This window comes from Salvelinus namaycush, chromosome 32, assembly GCF_016432855.1.
Source record: "Salvelinus namaycush isolate Seneca chromosome 32, SaNama_1.0, whole genome shotgun sequence".
Taxonomy (NCBI): domain Eukaryota; kingdom Metazoa; phylum Chordata; class Actinopteri; order Salmoniformes; family Salmonidae; genus Salvelinus; species Salvelinus namaycush.
In genome coordinates this window covers 29,449,534-29,470,030 of record NC_052338.1, presented here as the reverse complement: position 1 = coordinate 29,470,030, position 20,497 = coordinate 29,449,534, and positions in this window count along the sequence as shown.

The following is a 20,497-nucleotide window of genomic DNA, read 5'->3' as shown; positions in this document are numbered from 1 at the left end:
ATCAAAATAATTGATTCAAATTTTAAGTAATCCAAAGGTTGGAATAGTCTGTGTGCGCACCGCCATGTTTGTTTTTCTGTGTCAACCAAAGATAAGAAGAGGTGAGTTGGGTCTGTTTGCAGTATGCATGTTGAAGGCGAAGCTGCTGTGTATTAACCTGCTGTGTTAATTGTCCGAACCTGCTGTGTTAATTGTCCGAACCTGCCATGTTAATTATCCTAACCTGCCATGTTAATTATCCTAACCTGCTATGTTAATTATCCTAACCTGCCATGTTAATTATCCTAACCTGCTATGTTAATTATCCTAACCTGCCATGTTAATTATCCTAACCTGCTATGTTAATTATCCTAACCTGCCATGTTAATTATCCTAACCTGCTATGTTAATTATCCTAACCTGCTATGTTAGTTCTCCTAACCTGCCATGTTAATTATCCTAACCTGCTACGTTAATTATCCTAACCTGCCATGTTAATTATCCCAACCTGCTACGTTAATTATTCTAACCTGCCATATTAATTATCCTAACCTGCTACGTTAATTATCCTAACTTGCTGTGTTAGTTCTCCTAACCTGCCACTTTAATTATCCTAACCTGCTATGTAAACAAACCATATGTGGAGACAATTCATCAGTATCACAACATCTGCGCAGCCAATGATGTCACCTCTGACACTCACTTGGAGTCAACAAACATGGCTCCACACATAGCTGGCAAATAGCTTAGCATTAGCTCATCATAATCAATACAACCTTCAGAAAAGTATTTTACACACATCATATTTGTCCATTATAATCTATAAAATAATCAGAATCCATGATTTGTCACCAGGACTTGAAAACATGTGAATAAAACAGGAAATAAAGAGATTAATAACCACATTAGCATAGTGTTTTATTGACACAAATGGCGCATGCCGGTGTTAACGTTACTGATGATTTGTCACGAAATATGGTTTATTTATGTTTCTACTGCTGCGTCTAGATGGAGTAGCTAGTCCTACAACAGCTCCAACTAGTGGCCGCGTCGGGGACAACAGTTGTTGACAACAGTAGCACTGTAGCTAAGCCATAACCTTAACCCTTTTCTATAACCTCATTCTCTTAACCTCTTACTTTAATTCACCTAACCTGCTGTGTAAGTTCTCCTAACCTGCCACGTTAATTATCCTAACCTGCCACTTTAATTATCCTAACCTGTTGTGTTAGTTCTCCTAACCTGCCACTTTAATTATCCTAACCTGCCACTTTAATTATCCTAACCTGCCACATTAATTATCCTAACCTGCCACTTTAATTATCCTAACCTGCTACGTTAATTATCCTAACCTGTTGAGTTAGTTCTCCTAACCTGCCACGTTAATTCACCTCTGGCACGTTAATTCACCTAACCTGCCACGTTAATTCACCTAACCTGCCACGTTAATTCACCTAACCTGCCACTTTAATTATCCTAACCTGCCACTTTAATTATCCTAACCTGCCACTTTAATTATCCTAACCTGCCACGTTAATTATCCTAACCTGCCACTTTAATTATCCTAACCTGCCACTTTAATTATCCTAACCTGCCACTTTAATTATCCTAACCTGCCACGTTAATTCACCTAACCTGCCACATTAATTATCCTAACCTGCCACGTTAATTCACCTAACCTGCCACATTAATTATCCTAACCTGCCACTTTAATTACCCTAACCTGCCACTTTAATTACCCTAACCTGCCACTTTAATTATCCTAACCTGCCGCGTTAATTCACCTAACCTGCCACATTAATTATCCTAACCTGCCGCTTTAATTATCCTAACCTGCCACTTTAATTATCCCAACATGTTGTGTTAGTTCTCCTAACCTGCCACGTTAATTCACCTAACCTGCCACGTTAATTCACCTAACCTGCCACATTAATTATCCTAACCTGCCACTTTAATTATCCTAACCTGCCACTTTAATTATCCTAACCTGCCACTTTAATTATCCTAACCTGCCACTTTAATTATCCTAACCTGCCACGTTAATTCACCTAACCTGCTGTGTTAGTTCTCCTAACCTGCCACATTAATTATCTTAACCTGCTATGTAAACAAACCATCTGTGGAGACAATTCATCAGTATCACAATATCTGCAGCCCATTACGTCACCTCTGACACTCACTTGGAGCCATTCAGTGTTGTTGTTAAGCTGTAGCATTAGCAATGTCAACTCACAAATGCAGAAATTCAGATTTTTGTCAATTCTGACAATGATTCAGAGTATGACAGTTAGGAATCAGATTCTGACAGTGACAATGAGGAGCTGCCCCCCAACCTTGTGGCCATTGAGAACCCCAAATCTGAGGACCCCTTTCCCACTGAAGATGCTGGTGGAGAAGTACAGGAGCACTGCAGTAGCTGCTAGGCCTCCAGTGATTTCACCTCTCCTGGCCCTGCAGTTGGTTTGATGTGTCCCAGTCTGGGGTACAACGTCCCTTGTCATCTCCCTCTGAGGCAGAGTGCTTCAAGCTGTTTCTGACAGAGGAGCTGGCGGGAGACAGTGGAGGAGACCAATCGCTATGCCTCGGAGCTACAGGAGATGAGAGAGCAACAGGGAAGGTGGACGACCTGACGGGAGAGAAAAAGATCAAACCAGACGATGTGTGCTTGACTATAATTGCAAAATGGGGGTAGTGAGTAAGGCGGACATAATAAATAGCTTTGTGGAATGCGCTCAGAAAACCATCAAGTGGTATTAGAAGACATTTTTTCATATGATTGACACTGCTGTTTTCAATGGCCACATAGTTCACCACCAGCTAACAAGTGAGATGATTACTGAACAAGGTTTTCAGTAATTGGACATACAATTCACATACAAATCACATACAGTTTCATCATGCAGTTAAAGTGACTCTATCTCACCAACCTCCCCACTCCCTCATCCTCCTCCCCACTCCCTCACAATCCTCCCCACTCCCTCATCATCCTCCCCACTCCCTCATCATCCTCCCCACTCACTCATAATCCTCTCCGCTTCCTCATCCTCCCCCTCTCCACTCCCTCAATATCCTCTCCACTCCCTCAATATCCTCTCCACTCCCTCATCCTCCTCTTCACTCACTCATCCTCCTCTCCACTCACTCATCCTCCTCTACACTCCCTCATCATCCTCTCCACTCCCTCATCCTCCTCTCCATTCCCTCATAATGCCCTCCACTCCCTCATTCTCCTTTCCACTCCCTCATCCTCCTCTCCACTCCCTCATAATCCTCTCCACTCCATCATAATCCTTTCCACTCCCTCATAATCATCTCCACTCCCTCATCCTCCTCTCCACTCCCTTATCTTCCTCTCTACTCCCTCCCCCTCCTCTCCACTCCCATATCCTATTCTACACTCCCTCATCCTCCTCTCCACTCCCATATCCTATTCTCCACTCCCTCATCCTCCTCTCCTCCCATATCCTATTCTACACTCCCTAATCCTCCTCTCCGCTCCCTCAACCTCCTCTCCACTCCCATATCCTATTCTACACCCACTCATCCTCCTATCCACTCCCTCATCATCCTCTCCACTCCCTCATCCTCCTCTCCACTCCCTCATCCTCCTCTCCACTCCCATATCCTATTCTACACTCCCTCATCCTCCTCTCCACTCCCATATCCTATTCTACACTCCCTCATCCTCCTCTCCAATCCCTCGTCCTCCTCTCCACTCCCTCATCCTCCTCTACACTCCCATATCCTATTCTCCACTCCATCATCCTCCTCTCCATTCCCTCACCCTCCTCTCCACTCTCTCATAATAATCTCCACTCCCTCATTCTCCTCTGTACTCCCTCATCCTCCTCCCCACTCCCTCATAATTCTCCCCACTCCCTCATCATCCTCCCCACTCCCTCATCATCCTCCCCACTCCCTCATCATCCTCCCCATTCCCTCATAATCCTCTCCACTCCCTCATCATCCTCCCCACTCCCTCATAATCCTCCCCACTCCCTCATAATCCTCTCCGCTTCCTCATCCACCCCCTCTCCACTCCCTCAATATCCTCTCCACTCCCTCAATATCCTCTCCACTCCCTCATCATCCTCTCCACTCCCTCACCCTCCTCTCCATTCCCTCATAATACTCTCAACTCCCTCATTCTCCTCTCCACTCCCTCATCCTCCTCTCCACTCCTCTACACTCCCATATCCTATTCTCCACTCCATCATCCTCCTCTCCACTCCCTCACCCTCCTCTCCAATCTCTCATAATAATCTCCACTCCCTCATTCTCATCTGTACTCCCTCATCCTCCTCCCCACTCCCTCATAATTCTCCCCACTCCCTCATCATCCTCCCCACTCCCTCATCATCCTCCCCACTCCCTCATCATCCTCCCCATTCCCTCATAATCCTCTCCACTCCCTCATCATCCTCCCCACTCCCTCATAATCCTCCCCACTCCCTCACCAACCTCCCCACTCCCTCATCATCCTCCCCAACTCCCTCATCATCCTCCCCACTCCCTCATCATCCTCCCCATTCCCTCATAATCCTCTCCACTCCCTCATCATCCTCCCCACTACCTCATAATCCTCCCCACTCCCTCATCATCCTCCCCACTCCCTCATCATCCTCCCCACTCCCTCATAATCCTCTCCGCTTCCTCATCCTCCCCCTCTCCACTCCCTCAATATCCTCTCCACTCCCTCAATATCCTCTCCACTCCCTCATCCTCCTCTTCACTCACTCATCCTCCTCTCCACTCACTCATCCTCCTCTACACTCCCTCATCATCCTCTCCACTCCCTCACCCTCCTCTCCATTCCCTCATAATGCTCTCCACTCCCTCATTCTCCTTTCCACTCCCTCATCCTCCTCTCCACTCCCTCATAATCCTCTCCACTCCATCATAATCCTCTCCACTCCCTCATAATCATCTCCACTCCCCCATCCTCCTCTCCACTCCCTTATCTTCCTCTCTACTCCCTCCCCCTCCTCTCCACTTCCATATCCTATTCTACACTCCCTCATCCTCCTCTCCACTCCCTCATCCTCCTCTCCACTCCCATATCCTATTCTCAACTCCATCATCATCCTCTCCACTCCCGAAATCCTATTCTACACTCCCTAATCCTCCTCTCCGCTCCCTCATCCTCCTCTCCACTCCCATATCCTATTCTACACCCACTCATCCTCCTATCCACTCCCTCATCATCCTCTCCACTCCCATATCCTATTCTACACTCCCTCATCCTCCTCTCCACTCCCTCATCCTCCTCTCCACTCCCATATCCTATTCTACACTCCCTCATCCTCCTCTCCAATCCCTCGTCCTCCTCTCCACTCCCTCATCCTCCTCTACACTCCATATCCTATTCTCCACTCCATCATCCTCCTCTCCATTCCCTCACCCTCCTCTCCACTCTCTCATAATAATCTCCACTCCCTCATTCTCCTCTGTACTCCCTCATCCTCCTCCCCACTCCCTCATAATTCTCCCCACTCCCTCATCATCCTCCCCACTCCCTCATCATCCTCCCCACTCCCTCATCATCCTCCCCACTCCCTCATCATCCTCCCCATTCCCTCATAATCCTCCCCACTCCCTCATCATCCTCCCCCCTCCCTCATAATCCTCCCCACTCCCTCATTATCCTCTCCGCTTCCTCATCCACCCCCTCTCCAATCCCTCAATATCCTCTCCACTCCCTCAATATCCTCTCCACTCCCTCATCATCTTCTCCACTCCCTCACCCTCCTCTCCATTCCCTCATAATACTCTCAACTCCCTCATTCTCCTCTCCACTCCCTCATAATCCTCTCCACTCCCTCATAATCCTCTCCACTCCCTCATCCTCCTCTCCACTCCCTCATCTTCCTCTCTACTCCCTCCCCCTCCTCTCCACTCCCATATCCTATTCTACACTCCCTCATCCTCCTCTCCAATCCCTCGTCCTCCTCTCCACTCCCTCATCCTCCTCTACACTCCCATATCCTATTCTCCACTCCATCATCCTCCTCTCCACTCCCTCACCCTCCTCTCCACTCTCTCATAATAATCTCCACTCCCTCATTCTCCTCTGTACTCCCTCATCCTCCTCCCCACTCCCTCATAATTCTCCCCACTCCCTCATCATCCTCCCCACTCCCTCATCATCCTCCCCACTCCCTCATCATCCTCCCCATTCCCTCATAATCCTCTCCACTCCCTCATCATCCTCCCCACTCCCTCATAATCCTCCCCACTCCCTCATAATCCTCTCCGCTTCCTCATCCTCCCCCTCTCCACCCCCTCAATATCCTCTCCACCCCCTCAATATCCTCTCCACTCCCTCATCCTCCTCTTCACTCACTCATCCTCCTCCCCACTCACTCATCCTCCTCTACACTCCCTCATCATCCTCTCCACTCCCTCACCCTCCTCTCCACTCCCTCATAATCCTCTCCACTCCCTCATCCTCCTCTCCACTCCCTCATCTTCCTCTCTACTCCCTCCCCCTCCTCTCCACTCCCATATCCTATTCTACACCCCCTCATCCTCCTCTCCACTCCCATATCCTATTCTCCTCTCTCTCGTCCTCCTCTCCACTCCCATATCATATTCTACACTCCCTAATCCTCCTCTCCGCTCCCTCATCCTCCTCTCCACTGCCATATCCTATTCTACACTCCCTCATCCTCCTGTCCACTCCCTCATATTCCTCTCCAATCCCATATCCTATTCTACACTCCCTCATCCTCCTCTTCACTCCCATATCCTATTCTACACTCCCTCATCCTCCTATCCACTCCCTCATCCTCCTCTCCACTCCCTCATCCTCCTCTCCACTCCCTCATCCTCCTCTCCACTCCCTCATCCTCCTCTCCACTCCCTCATCCTCCCTACTCCCTCATCCTCCCTACTCCCTCAACCTTCCATCCACTCCCTCATCCTCCTCTCCACTCCCTCATCCTCCTCTCCATTCCCTCATCCTCCTCTCCACTCCCTCATTCTCCCTCTCCAAACAGTATGTTGCTATAATATAAAAGTTGTCTTCAGTCTTCGGCACAAAATATGTCCAGTTCCAGTTGTGATGTTGGCAAGTTATGTTCAATACTGTGTGTGTTTTCTGAAAGTACAGAATAAAAAGGATTTGTTAGTAATTCCAATAAAATATGAGGATACAGCAATAACACAATGTTACAGGTAACATAATATCTGAAGAGCTCCACAAGGGCTCCACAAGGGGGCAGGACAGAGCAGGGCAAATGAATACACAGGCCAATGCAATGGTGATAATAAGGCCAGGGCAGCTTCAAAGAGAAACAGCACAAGCTAGTACTTCTTTGGCGCCATTAGCGTTAGCATTGTTATACAGACCTAATGGAAAAATGTAACCACATAAGCACAATTGAGTATAACACCATAAAGGTGATGAAATCAGCACCTCGCTTGTCCTCTGTTATAAAGGAATACACCCAGAATAAATTATGCTCCATATCATACATCCGGTGGGCTACAGTAGAAATATAACATGATATACAGAAACTGTATTATGATAAGGGTATAAAGCACTTACTTGGATAGGAACGCACACAGTAATTATCCGTAAGGAACACAACAACGCAGGTGTCCGGGGGTAAAAGTTTAGGCAGGTTCTGTTCTGACTGGAGATGTAACTGTCTGTATTCTTGACCTGAGGAAACACTGGTGGAGTGTTTGGGCACTCATCAAGTAGAGAAGTTTGTCCGGCTCATCTAGCTAATCCTCACCCTACATTAGCATAGCATGCCTCAAATTTAAGTTGTCTGCCACAGTAAAATGGGCTACCTCTATGTGAAATAATGAGGAGGCGGAAAGCACCTCATTTCAAACTGTTGCTGTTAAGAAATCATGTAAAATTGACAAGTTGAAACATAGTCTATAGATAATTAGCAGAAAGTGTGCCTTGGTTTGAGGGCAGTGTTAATTAACTGTCCTGCTGCGTAAAAATCACATTTTGAAACAGTAGCTAGGTTTCCATCCAATTGGAGACATATTTTTATGCAAATATTGTAGAATCCGCATAAAAGAATATGCACATTTTCTCACCTGTGGTGTTTCCACCAAATGGACTTGTTGCGATACAAATCAGTGCATGATGACATAGTGCACACAAAATGTACTTTTTCCTTTCAAGTTTTCATTTACCGAATAAAAATGGAAAGTTCAATATGTTTCCATGGCATTTTAAACTCTACCGAAAGTTTTGTCACAAAAACAGTTGCGTTAAATAGCAAATGTGCCAACTATGGTCTTGGCACCTGCACTCTAGCCAACGAATGGCAGTCAAGCATCAATCATCACGTCACCAAAATAAGACCCTCGATATTTTTTGGAAAGGAGCATCAAGATCACTGTGTACTTTCACCACCCTGTGAAGTTAATCAAATGAAAAAAGCACATTTCAGACAGGGATGAAATGCAATGCACTTCACTGGAAAATATATATATATAAAAACAATTACTATAAAAACAGACCATAAGAGGATGAAAAACAAACATAAGAGGATGAAAAACGAAATAATAATTATGAAAACGGAAAGGCTAAAAAGCCCCCCATGGAATAGCGAAGCTAAAACGGTGTGTTTTAAGATCTCTTTTAAATATGTCCACAGTTTTGGCCCCCCTCAGGTTCTCTGGCAGGCTATTGCAGAGGCTTGGGGCATTAAAGGCTTGGCCTTTCTAAAGGCTGCCTCTCTATGCCTCTTGGTCCAAGACTTTGGGAGAGTTAAAAGGCCAGAGGGCCTGAGGGACCTACTGGGAACATGACTCAAAAGCAAGTCTGACATGTATTGGGGGGCACAATCGTGGATTGATTTATTAAAAACCAAGAGAAGAATCTTCAAATGAATTCTAAAACTCACAGGCAGCCAGTGCAGAGACCTTAAAACCGGTGTAATGTGTGCTCTCCATCCGGTCTTGGCCAGTACCCATGCTGCAGTATGCTGTATGTTTGCAGTTGACTAATTGGCTTTCTTGGGTAGACAAGACAGGAGAGTATTACAGTAGTCAAGGCTGCTTGTAATAAAAGCATGGATGAGTCTCTCTGTATCAACCTGAGGGAGAAACGGACGCACCTTTGCAATGTTCCTCAGGTGGTAATTTATTTAACCTGTAGCCTAATAAAGTGTGGGAGGACAACACACAACCGAAACTTCCTGTTTCCATTACACCGGATGTGACTTTTTTATACGGCATGACTTTACACGTAAAAAACTGTGGATGGAAACATGGTTAGTGAGTGAATTCTGACATCATGTACAAAAGAACACTCACCCTAGGGGACCGTTAGAGATATTTGGAACTCAGATGTGAAAAGGTTAAGTAACACACCACTAATTTCCTCAAATACCACACCCTAATTTCTTTAAATAACACACCAGTAATTTCCTTAAATAACACACCAGTAATTTCCTTAAATAACATATCACTAATTTCCTTAAATAACACACCACTCATTTCCTTAAACACCACACCACTCATTGCCTTAATTAACACACAACTAATTTCCTTAAATACCACACCACTCATTTCCTTATATAACACACCACTAATTTCCTTAAATAACACACCACTAATTTCCATTACACACCACTAATGTCCATAAAGAACACACCACTAATTTCCTTAAATAACACACCACTATCTGCCACTAGCACAGTCAGTGTAGTCAGCTCAGCTATCCCCATTGAGACCGTGTCTGGGCCTCGACCTAGGTTGGGCAAAACTAAACATGGCGGTGTTCGCCTTAGCAATTTCACTGGAATAAAGACCTCCTCCATTCCTGCCATTATTGAAAGAGAATGTGACACCTCACATCTCAAAATAGGGCTACTTAATGTTAGATCCCTCACTTCCAATGCAGTTATAGTCAATGAACTAATCACTGATCATAATCTTGATGTGATTGGCCTGACTGAAACATGGCTTAAGGCTGATTAATTTACTGTGTTAAATGAGGCCTCACCTCCTGGTTACACTAGTGACCATATCCCCCGTGCATCCCGCAAAGGCGGAGGTGTTGCTAACATTTACGATAGCAAATTTCAATTTACAAAAAACAAAATGTTCTCATCTTTTGAGCTTATAGTCATGAAATCTATGCAGCCTACTCAATCACTTTTTATAGCTACTGTTTACAGGCCTCCTGGGCCATATACAGCGTTCCTCACTGAGTTCCCTGAATTCCTATCGGACCTTGTAGTCATGGCAGATAATATTCCAATTTTTGGTGACTTTAATATTCACATGGAAAAGTCCACAGACCCACTCCAAAAGGCTTTCGGAGCCATCATCGCCTCAGTGGGTTTTGTCCAACATGCCTCCGGACCTACTCACTGAGACAGTCATACTCTGGACCTAGTTTTGTCCCATGGAATAAATGTTGTGGATCTTAATGTTTTTCCTCATAATCCTGGACTATCGGACCACCATTTTATTACGTTTGTAATCGCAACAAATCCTCATCAAAAGTCGTGCTATAAATTCTCAGACAACCCAAAGATTCCTTGATGCCCTTCCAGACTCCCTCTGCCTACCCAAGGACGTCAGAGGACAAAACTCAATTAACCACCTAACTGAGGAACTCAATTTAACCTTGCGCAATACCCTAGATGCAGTCGCACCCCTAAAAAATAAAAACATTTGTCATAAGAAAAACTAGCTCCCTGGTATACAGAAAATACCCAAGCTCTGAAGCAAGCTTCCAGAAAATTGGAACGGAAATTGCGAAGCTTGGAAATACAGTACCGTGCAGTATCGAAGAGCCCTCACTGCTGCTCGATCATCCTATCTTTCCAACTTAATTGAGGAAAGTAAGAACAATCCTAAATTTATTTTTGATACTGTCGCAAAGCTAACTAAAAAGCAGCATTCCCCAAGAGAGGATGGCTTTCACTTCAGCAGTGATAAATTCATGAACTTCTTTGAGGAAAAGATCATGATCATTAAAAAGCAAATGACGGACTCCTCTTTAAAGCTGCGTTTTCCTCCAAAGCTCAGTTGTCCTGAGTCTGCACAACTCTGCCAGGACCTAGGATCAAGAGAGACACTCAAGTGTTTTAGTACTATATCTCCTGACACAATGTTGAAAATAATCATGGCCTCTAAATCTTCAAGCTGCATACTGGACCGTATTCCAACTAAACTACTGAAAGAGCTGCTTCCTGTGCTTGGCCCTCCAATGTTGAACATAATAAACAGGTCCCTATCCACCGGATGTGTACCAAACTCACTAAAAGTGGCAGTAATAAAGCCTCTCTTGAAAAAGTCAAACCTTGACCCAGAAAATATAAAATACTATCGGCCTATATCGAATCTCCCATTCCTCTCAAAAATCTGAGAAAAAGCTGTTGCGCAGCAACTCACTGCCTTCCTGAAAACAAATATTGTATACGAAATGCTTCAGTCTGGTTTTAGACCCCATCATAGCACTGAGACTGCACTTGTGAAGGTGGTAAATTACCTTTTAATGGCGTCAGACCGAGGCTCTGCATCTGTCCTCGACCTTAGTGCTGCTTTTGATACCATCGATTACCACATTCTTTTGGAGAGATTGGAAACCCAAATTGGTCGACACGGACAAGTTCTGGCCTGGTTTAGATCTTATCTGTCAGAAATATATCAGTTTGTCTCTGTGGATGGTTTGTCCTCTGAAAAATCTGTAAATTTCGGTGTTCCTCAAGGTTACGTTTTAGGACCACTTTTGTTATCACTATATATTTTACCTCTTGGGGATGTCATTCGAAAACATAATGTTAACTTTCACTGCTATGTGGATGACACACAGCTGTACATTTCAATGAAACATGGTGAAGCCCCAAAATTGCCCTCGCTGGAAGCTTGTTTTTCAGATATAAGGAAGTGGATGGCTGCAGATTTTCTAATTTTAAACTCGGACAAAACAGAGATAATTGTTCTAGGTCCCAAGAAACAAAAAGATCTTCTGTTGAATCTTACAATTAATCTTGATGGTTGTACAGTCGTCTCAAATAAAACTGTGAAAGACCTCTGTGTTACTCTGGACCCTGATCTCTCTTTTGACGAACATATCAAGACTGTTTCAAGGACAGCTTTTTTCCATCTACGTAACATTGCAAAAATCAGAAACTTTCTATCCAAAAATGATGCAGAAAAATGTATCCATGCTTTTGTCACTTCTAGGTTAGACTACTGCAATGCTCTACTTTCCTGCTACCCAGATAAAGCACTAAATAAACTTCAGTTAGTGCTAAATACAGCTGCTATAATCTTGACTAGAACCAAAAAATTTGATCATATTACCTCCAGTGCTAGCCTCTCTACACTGGCTTCCTGTTAAGGCAAGGGCTGATTTCAAGATTTTACTGCTAACCTACAAAGCATTACATGGGCTTGCTCCTACCTATCTTTCCGATTTGGTCCTGCCGTACATACCTACACGTACGCTACGGTCACAAGACGCAGGCCTCCTAATTGTCCCTAGAATTTCTAAGCAAACAGCTGGAGGCAGGGCTTTCTCCTATAGAGCTCCATTTTTATGGAGTGGTCTGCCTACCCATGTGAGAGACGCAGACTCGGTCTCAACCTTTAAGTCATTATTGAAGACTCATCTCTTCAATAGGTTCTATGATTGAGTGTCGTCTGGCCCAGGAGTGTGAAGGTGAACGGAATGGCACTGGAGCAACGAACCGCCCTTGCTGTCTCTGCCTGGCCGGTTCCCCTGTCTACACTGGGATTCTCTGCCTCTAACCCTATTACAGGGGCTGAGTCACTGGCTTACTGGTGCTCTTCCATGCCGTCCCTAGGAGGGGTGCGTCACTTGAGTGGGTTGAGTCACTGACGTAGTCTTCCTGTCTGGGTTGGCGCCCCCCCCTTGGGTTGTGCCGTGGCGGAGATCCTTGTGGGCTATGCTCGGCCTTTTCTCAGGATGGTAAGTTGGTGGTTGAAGATATCCCTCTAGTGGTGTGGGGGCTGTGCTTTGGCAAAGTGGGTGGGGTTATATCCTGCCTGTTTGGCCCTGTCTGGGGGTATCATCGGATGGGGCCACAGTGTCTCCCGACCCTTCCTGTCTCAGCCTCCAGTATTTATGCTGCAGTAGTTTATGTGTCGGGGGGCTAGGGTCAGTCTGTTATATCTGGAGTATTTCTCCTGTCTTATCCTGTGTTCTGTGTGAATTTAAGTATGCTCTCTCTAATTCTCTCTTTCTCTCTTTCTTTCTTTCTCTCGGAGGACCCGAGCCCTAGGACCATGCCTCAGGATTACCTGGCATGATGACTCCTTGCTGTCCCCAGTCCACCTGGCCGTGCTGCTGCTCCAGTTGCAACTGTTCTACCTACTGGCTATGGAACCCTGACCTGTTCACCAGACGTGCTACCTGTCCCAGACCTGCTGTTTTCAACTCTCTAGAGACAGCAGGAGCGGTAGAGAAACTCTCAATGTTCGGCTATGAAAAGCCAACTGACATTTTCTCCTGAGGTGCTGACCTGTTGCACCCTCAACAACTACTGTGATTATTATTATGCTGGTAATTTATGAACATCTTGGCCATGTTCTATTATAATCTCCACCACGCACAGCCAGAAGAGGACTGGCCACCCCTCATAGTCTGGTTCCTCTCTAGGTTTCTTACTAGGTTTTGGCCTTTCTAGGGAGTTTTTCCTAGCCAACGTGCTTCTACACCTGCATTGCTTGACTTGATTTATTTTCTTTATATACCACACTCAATAAAACATTTCTGCTAGCATAAGGCTGGATTCGGAACAACCATGGCCCCTGTGTAAATAAAGGTATATTATATATTGATGTTTGTTTATATACAGTGCCTTCAGAAAGTATTCATACCCCTTGATTAATTCCACATTTTGTTGTGTTACAGTGACGTATTTCACATGTTGTTGTGTTACAGTCTACACACAATAGCCCATAATGACAGTGTAATTTTTTTGAAAATGAAATACAAAAACATCTCAATTACATGACATAAGTATTCACAACCCTCAGTCAATACTTTGTAGAAGCACATTTGGCAGTGATTACAGCTGTGAGTCGTTCTGCGTAAGTCTCTAAGAGATTTCCACACCTGGATTGTGCAACATTTGCCCATTATTATTTTCAAAATGTCTTCAATCTCTGTCAAATTGGTTGTTGATCATTGCTAGAAAACCATGTTCAGGTCTTGACATTCATTTTCAAGTCAAAACTTTATCTCGGTAACACAGGAACATTCACTGTATTCTTGGTAAGCAACTCCAGTTTAAATTTGGCCTTGTATTTTAGGCTATTGTCGTACTGAATGGTGAATTCATCTCCCAGTGTCTGGTTGAAAGCAGACTGAACCGAGTTTTCCTCTAGGATTTTGCCAGTGCTTAATTCCATTCCTTTATTTTTCATCCTGAAAAACACCCCAGTCCTTTACAAGCATAGCCATAACATGATGCAGCCACCATTATGCTTGAAAATATGGAGAGTGGTACTCAGTAATGTGTTGTATATGATTTGCCACAAACATAACATTTTATATTCTGGACAAAAAGTTAATTGCTTTTCCACATTTAGTGCAGTACTACTTCAGTGCCTTGTTGCAAACAGGATGCATGTTTTGGAACATTGTTATTCTGTACAAGCTTCCTTCTTTTGACTATGTCAATTAGGTTAGTATTGTGGAGTAACTAAAATGTTGTTTATCCATCCTCAGTCTTCTCCTATCACAGCCATTAAACTCTGTAACTGTTGTAAAGTCACCATTAGCCTCATGATGAAATCCCTGAGAGGTTTCCCTTCCGGCAACTGAGTTGCCTTGCCTGTATCTTTGTAGTTACTGCGTATATTGATACACCATCCAAAGTGTTAAAGGGATATTCCACGTCTCTTTTTACCCATTTACCAATGTGTTTGAAATTCATTGCTCGACTGAGGGACCTTACAGATAATTGTATGTGTGCGGTACAGAGATGAGATAGTCATTCAAAAATAATGTGAGTCCATGCAACTTGTTACGTTACTTGAAGAAATCGCTCCACTATTCAAATAGTTTGTTTTATTTCAGTTTATGTGACAAAACAAGCAAGTAAAGTGTAGAGAATCATTGTACCATCGAAACCAATGTAAAATTAATTTTCCAAAATCAAAAATAGTGTATATTGTATTCTATAAACCATAAGCAAAAGACGCAAGAATGAAACTTAAGAACAAAAAGCATAGAAATACAGCACATAGAACATATATACATCGCTTCATAGACTTGCTTTCAATGAGAATGACAGATCTATACATATTTCTATGTGAATTTGGTAGGGTCGTCCAGAAAGCTACATATTGCAGCTTTAAGCAAATATTTACTCCTGAACTTATTTCGGATGCCATTAGAAAGAGGTTGAATCCTTCATGACGAAACAGTTCAACTTTTCATTTTTAATTAATTTGTAAAAATGTCGAAAAAAATCACAATTCCACATCTACATTATGAGGTATTGTGTGTAGGCCAGTGACCAACACATCTCTATTTAATAACATGTTTTATTCAGGCGGTAACACAACAAAATGTAGAACAAGTCAAGGGATTTGAATACTTACTGAATGGAATTTTATTGTACTGTCCAGTACAATGGAATATTTGCTGAAAAGATTGATTTGAATACGTACTTTCTGTGTTAAATAAATCATTTTATAATGTGTTAAATACATCCGTTTCAAATGTGTTCAATACATCAATTTCTAATGTGGTAAATACATAATTTTATAATGTGTTAAATTTATCCTTTCATGATGTGTTAAATACATAATTATACTAATGTGTTCAAACCATCCCTTTTCTAACGTATGGAGGGAGGAGAAATACAGGGAATGGAGTACTGCTGCTACCTCGCTCACTGGAAATAAATATATGGAAGTTAATTTATTTGAATAGAACATTAATTTTGTAAGACTAGTGAATGGTGTGTAATTTTAATGGAACGCTATGAATACAACTTAAAGCTAATGAACCCAATTTGCAAAACCATTACTGATGTGGGGATGCTCATAGGTGAGATATCCATTGAGATGAGTGTGCTAAGAACAATCAGTCTTTCTCTTTAGAGATATACTACCCTAACTTTAGAGATATACTATTCTAACTTTATAGGTATACTACCCTAACTTTAGAGATATACTATTCTAACTTCAGAGATACACTACTCTAACTTTAGAGATATACCACCCTAACTTCAGAGATATACTACTCTAACTTTAGAGGTATACTACCCTAACTTTAGAGATATACTACCCTAACTTTAGAGATATACTACTCTAACTTTAGAGATATACCACTCTAACTTTAGAGATATACTACTCTAACTTTAGAGATATACTACCCTAACTTTAGAGATATACTACTCTAACTTTAGAGATATACTACTCTAACTTCAGAGATATACTACTCTAACTTCAGAGATATACTACCCTAACTTTAGAGGTATACTACCCTAACTTTAGAGATATACTACTCTAACTTTAGAGATATACTACCCTAACTTTAGAGATATACTACTCTAACTTTAGAGATATACTACTCTAACTTCAGAGATATACTACTCTAGCTTCAGAGATATACTACTCTAACTTCAGAGATATACTACTCTAACTTTAGAGATATACTACTCTAACTTCAGAGATATACTACTCTAACTTCAGAGATATACTACTCTAACTTCAGAGATATACTACCCTAACTTTAGAGATATACTACTCTAACTTTAGAGATATACTACTCTAACTTTGGGATATACTACTCTAACTTCAGAGATATACTACTCTAACTTTAGAGATATACTACTCTAACTTCAGAGATATACTACTCTAACTTCAGAGATATACTACTCTAACTTTGGGATATACTACTCTAACTTTGGGATATACTACTCTAACTTTGGGATATACTACTCTAACTTCAGAGATATACTACTCTAACTTTAGAGATATACTACTCTAACTTCAGAGATATACTATTCTAACTTCAGAGATATACTACTCTAACTTTGGGATATACTACTCTAACTTTGGGATATACTACTCTAACTTTAGAGATATACTACTCTAACTTCAGATATATACTACTCTAACTTTAGAGGTATACTACTCTAACTTTAAAGATATACTACCCTAACTTTAGAGATATACTACTATAATTTTAGAAATGTATTACTCTAACTTTAGAAATAGTGCATTATGTATGAATAGATCAACAAATGATTATGTTTTTTCTTAGTAATCTTCATATCATACATCAATTATGTTGAAAAGTCTTTATTCCACACCATTTGTTATGTAGGGACCACAATATGTGAATTAGGAGATACACTATATATACAAAAGTATGTGGACGCCCCTTCAAATTAGTGGATTTGGCTATTTCAGCCCCACCCGTTGCTGACAGGTGTATACAACAGAGCACACAGCCATGCAATCTCCATAGCCAAACATTGTCCAGTAAAATGGCCTTAGTGATGAGCTCAGTGACATTCAAGGTGGCACCGTCATAGGAGGCCACCTTTCCAACAAGTCAGTTTGTCAAATGTCTGCCCTGCTAGAGCTGCACCGGTCAACTGTAAGTGCTGTTATTGTGAATTGGAAACATCTAGGAGAAATAACGGCTCAGCCGCAAAGTGGTAGGTCACACAAGCTCACAGAATGTGACCGCTGAGTGCTGAAGTGCATAGTGTGCAAAAATATTCTGTCCTCAGCTGCAACACTCACTACCGAGTTCCAAACTGCCTCTGAAAGCAACGTCAGCACAATAACTGTTCGTCGGGAGCTTCATGAAATGGGTTTCCATGGCCGATCAGCCGCACCCAAGCCTAAGATCACCAGGTGCAATGCCAACCGTCGGCTGGAGTGGTGTACATGTTTTGTCAAGAGCCAGGCCTAATCGCTCAACATCAGTGCCCGACCTCACTAATGTGAGGCTGAATGGAAGCAAGTCCCTGCAGCGATGTTCCAATATCTTGTGGAAAGCCTTCACGGAAGAGTGTAGGCTGTGATAGCAGCAAAGGCGGGACCAAATCCATATTAATGCCCATGATTTTGGAATGAGATGGTAGACAAGAAGGTGTTCACATACTTTTGGTCATGTTGTATCTACAGGCCCCAATCACAAACAAATAGGAAATTTTGGAATGATCTGAATCCATCAGAAGAAGATCAATTTTCTAATATAAGAAAGACTGAACATGTTCCTCTCTTTTACTGTATTCTCTTTCCTCTCCTGCTGTCCTCTACTCACCTCTTCCTCTCCTGCTTTCTTCTACCCACCTTTTCCTCTCATGCTGTCCTCTACTCACCTCTTTCTCTCCTGCTGTCCTCTACTCACCTCTTCCTCTCCTACTGTCCTCTACTCACCTCTTCCTCTCCTGCTGTCCTCTACTCACCTCTTTCTCTCCTGCTATCCTATACTCACCTCTTCCTCTCCTGCTATCCTCTACTCACCTCTTCCTCTCCTGCTGTCCTCTACTCTCCTCTTCCTCTCCTGCTGTCCTCTACTCTCCTCTTCCTCTCCTGCTGTCCTCTACTCACCTCTTCCTCTACTGCTGTCCTCTACTCACCTTTTCCTCTACTGCTGTCCCCTACTCACCTTTTCCTCTCCTGCTGTCCTCTACTCTCCTCTTCTTCTCCTGCTGTTCTCTACTCACCTCCTCCTCTTATCCCCTGATGCCTTCTCCTATCATCCTCACCTCTCCTCCATCCATCCAAATTTCCCCTCCTTTTCTCTCCTCTCTCCATCTCTTCTCATCCCCTCTCCATCTCTCCATCTAGGGGAGAGCTGTCGCTGTGAAGCCCTGTCTGCACACCAGCTGTCAAACTCACTCTCCTCTCTCGTATCCCTCGTATCCCATAATATGAAAGGCATAAACCACAAGGTTTCATATTATGATCTCCCTCTATCCCTCTTTCCCCACTTTCGACCTCCCTTCCCCCGCCATCCCTCTCAACCTGCCTTCCTCCCTCATTACCTCCCTTCCTCCCGCCACCTTTCTCAACCTCCCTTCCTCCCTCCATCTTTCTCAACCTCCCTTCCTCCCTCTCTACCTCCTTCCCTCCCTCCATCCCTCTCAACCTTCCTTCCTTCCTCCCGCCCTACCTCCATCCCTCCCTCTCAACCTCCCTTCCTCCCTCTATCCCTCACTCCATCACCTCTTAACCTCCCTTCCTCCTTCTCTACCTCCATCCCTCCCTCTATCCCTCTCTGACAAGAAAGTGAGATTAGAAAGAGAAAGTGCAGGAATATCCAAGTCCATTAAAGAACAGTAATATCTGAACAACGGTATAAAAAAATACTATTATATACTGTCATATACTAGTATTAACAAAAAGAGAAAGAGAGAGATGGGGGAAGAGAGAGAGAGAAAGAGAGAGATGGGGAGGAGAGAGAGAGAAAAAGAAAGAGGGGGGAGGAGAGAGAGAGAAAGATAGAGATGGGGGAGAAGATAGAGCAAAAGATAGTAGGGGGAGGAGAGAGAGAGAGGAAGAGACATGGGGGGGAGGAGAGAGAGGGGGGGGGAGGAGAGAGAGAAGGGGGGGAAAGAGAGAGCGAGACAGAGAAGGGGGAGGAGAGAGAGGGGTGGGAGGGGAGAGAGAGAAAGAGAGAAAGAGGTGGGGGAGGAGAGAGAGGGGGGGAGGAGAGAGAGAGGGGGAGGAGAGAAGGGGGGGGGAGGAAAAAGAGTGATAGAGGAGGAGGAGAGAGAGGAGGGGGAAGAGGGGGAAGAGAGAGAGAAAGGAGGGGGAGGAGAGGGGGTGGGAGGAGAGAGTGAGGCGGGGGAGGAGAGGGAGAGAGCGAGAGGGGGGAGGAGAGAGTGGGGGTGGGAGGGGAGAGAGAGAGCGAGCGGAGGGGGAGGAGAGAGGGGGAAGAGAGAGAAGGGGGAGGAGAGAGAGAGAGGAGGCGGGAGAGAGAAAGGGGAGGAGAGAGAGAGAGGAGGGGGAGGAGAGAAAGAAAGTGAGAGGGGGGAGGAGAGAGAGGGGGTGGGAGGGGAGAGAGAGAGAGAGCGAGAGAGCGAGAGAGAGAGAGAGAGGGGAGGAGAGAGAGAGAGAGAGAGGAGGGGGATGAGAGAGAGAGAGAGAGGGAGGAGAGAGGGGGGGTGGGAGGAGAGAGAGAGAGAGAGAGAGAGAGAGAGAGAGAGAGAGAGAGGAGCAGGATAGAGAGAGGGGGAAGAGAGAGAAGGGGGAGGAGAGAGAAAGGAGGGGGGGAGAGAGAGGGAGAGAGCGAGAGGGGGAGGAGAGAGTGGGGATGGGAGGAGAGAGAGAGAGAGAGAGAAAGAGAGGGGGGGAGGAGAAAGAGAGAGGATGGGGAAGAGAGAGAGGGGGGAGGAGAGAGAGAGAAAGGAGGGGAGGAAAGAGAGAGAGAGAGGAGTGGGAGGAGAGAGACGGGGGGGAGAGCAAGAGGGAGGGAGGGAGGGAGGGAGGGAGAAGGAGGTGAGAGAGACATAGACAGAGAGAGAGAGAAAGAGAGAGACAGGGACGAGGAGAGAGAGAGATAGAGAAAGAAAGAGAGAGAGAG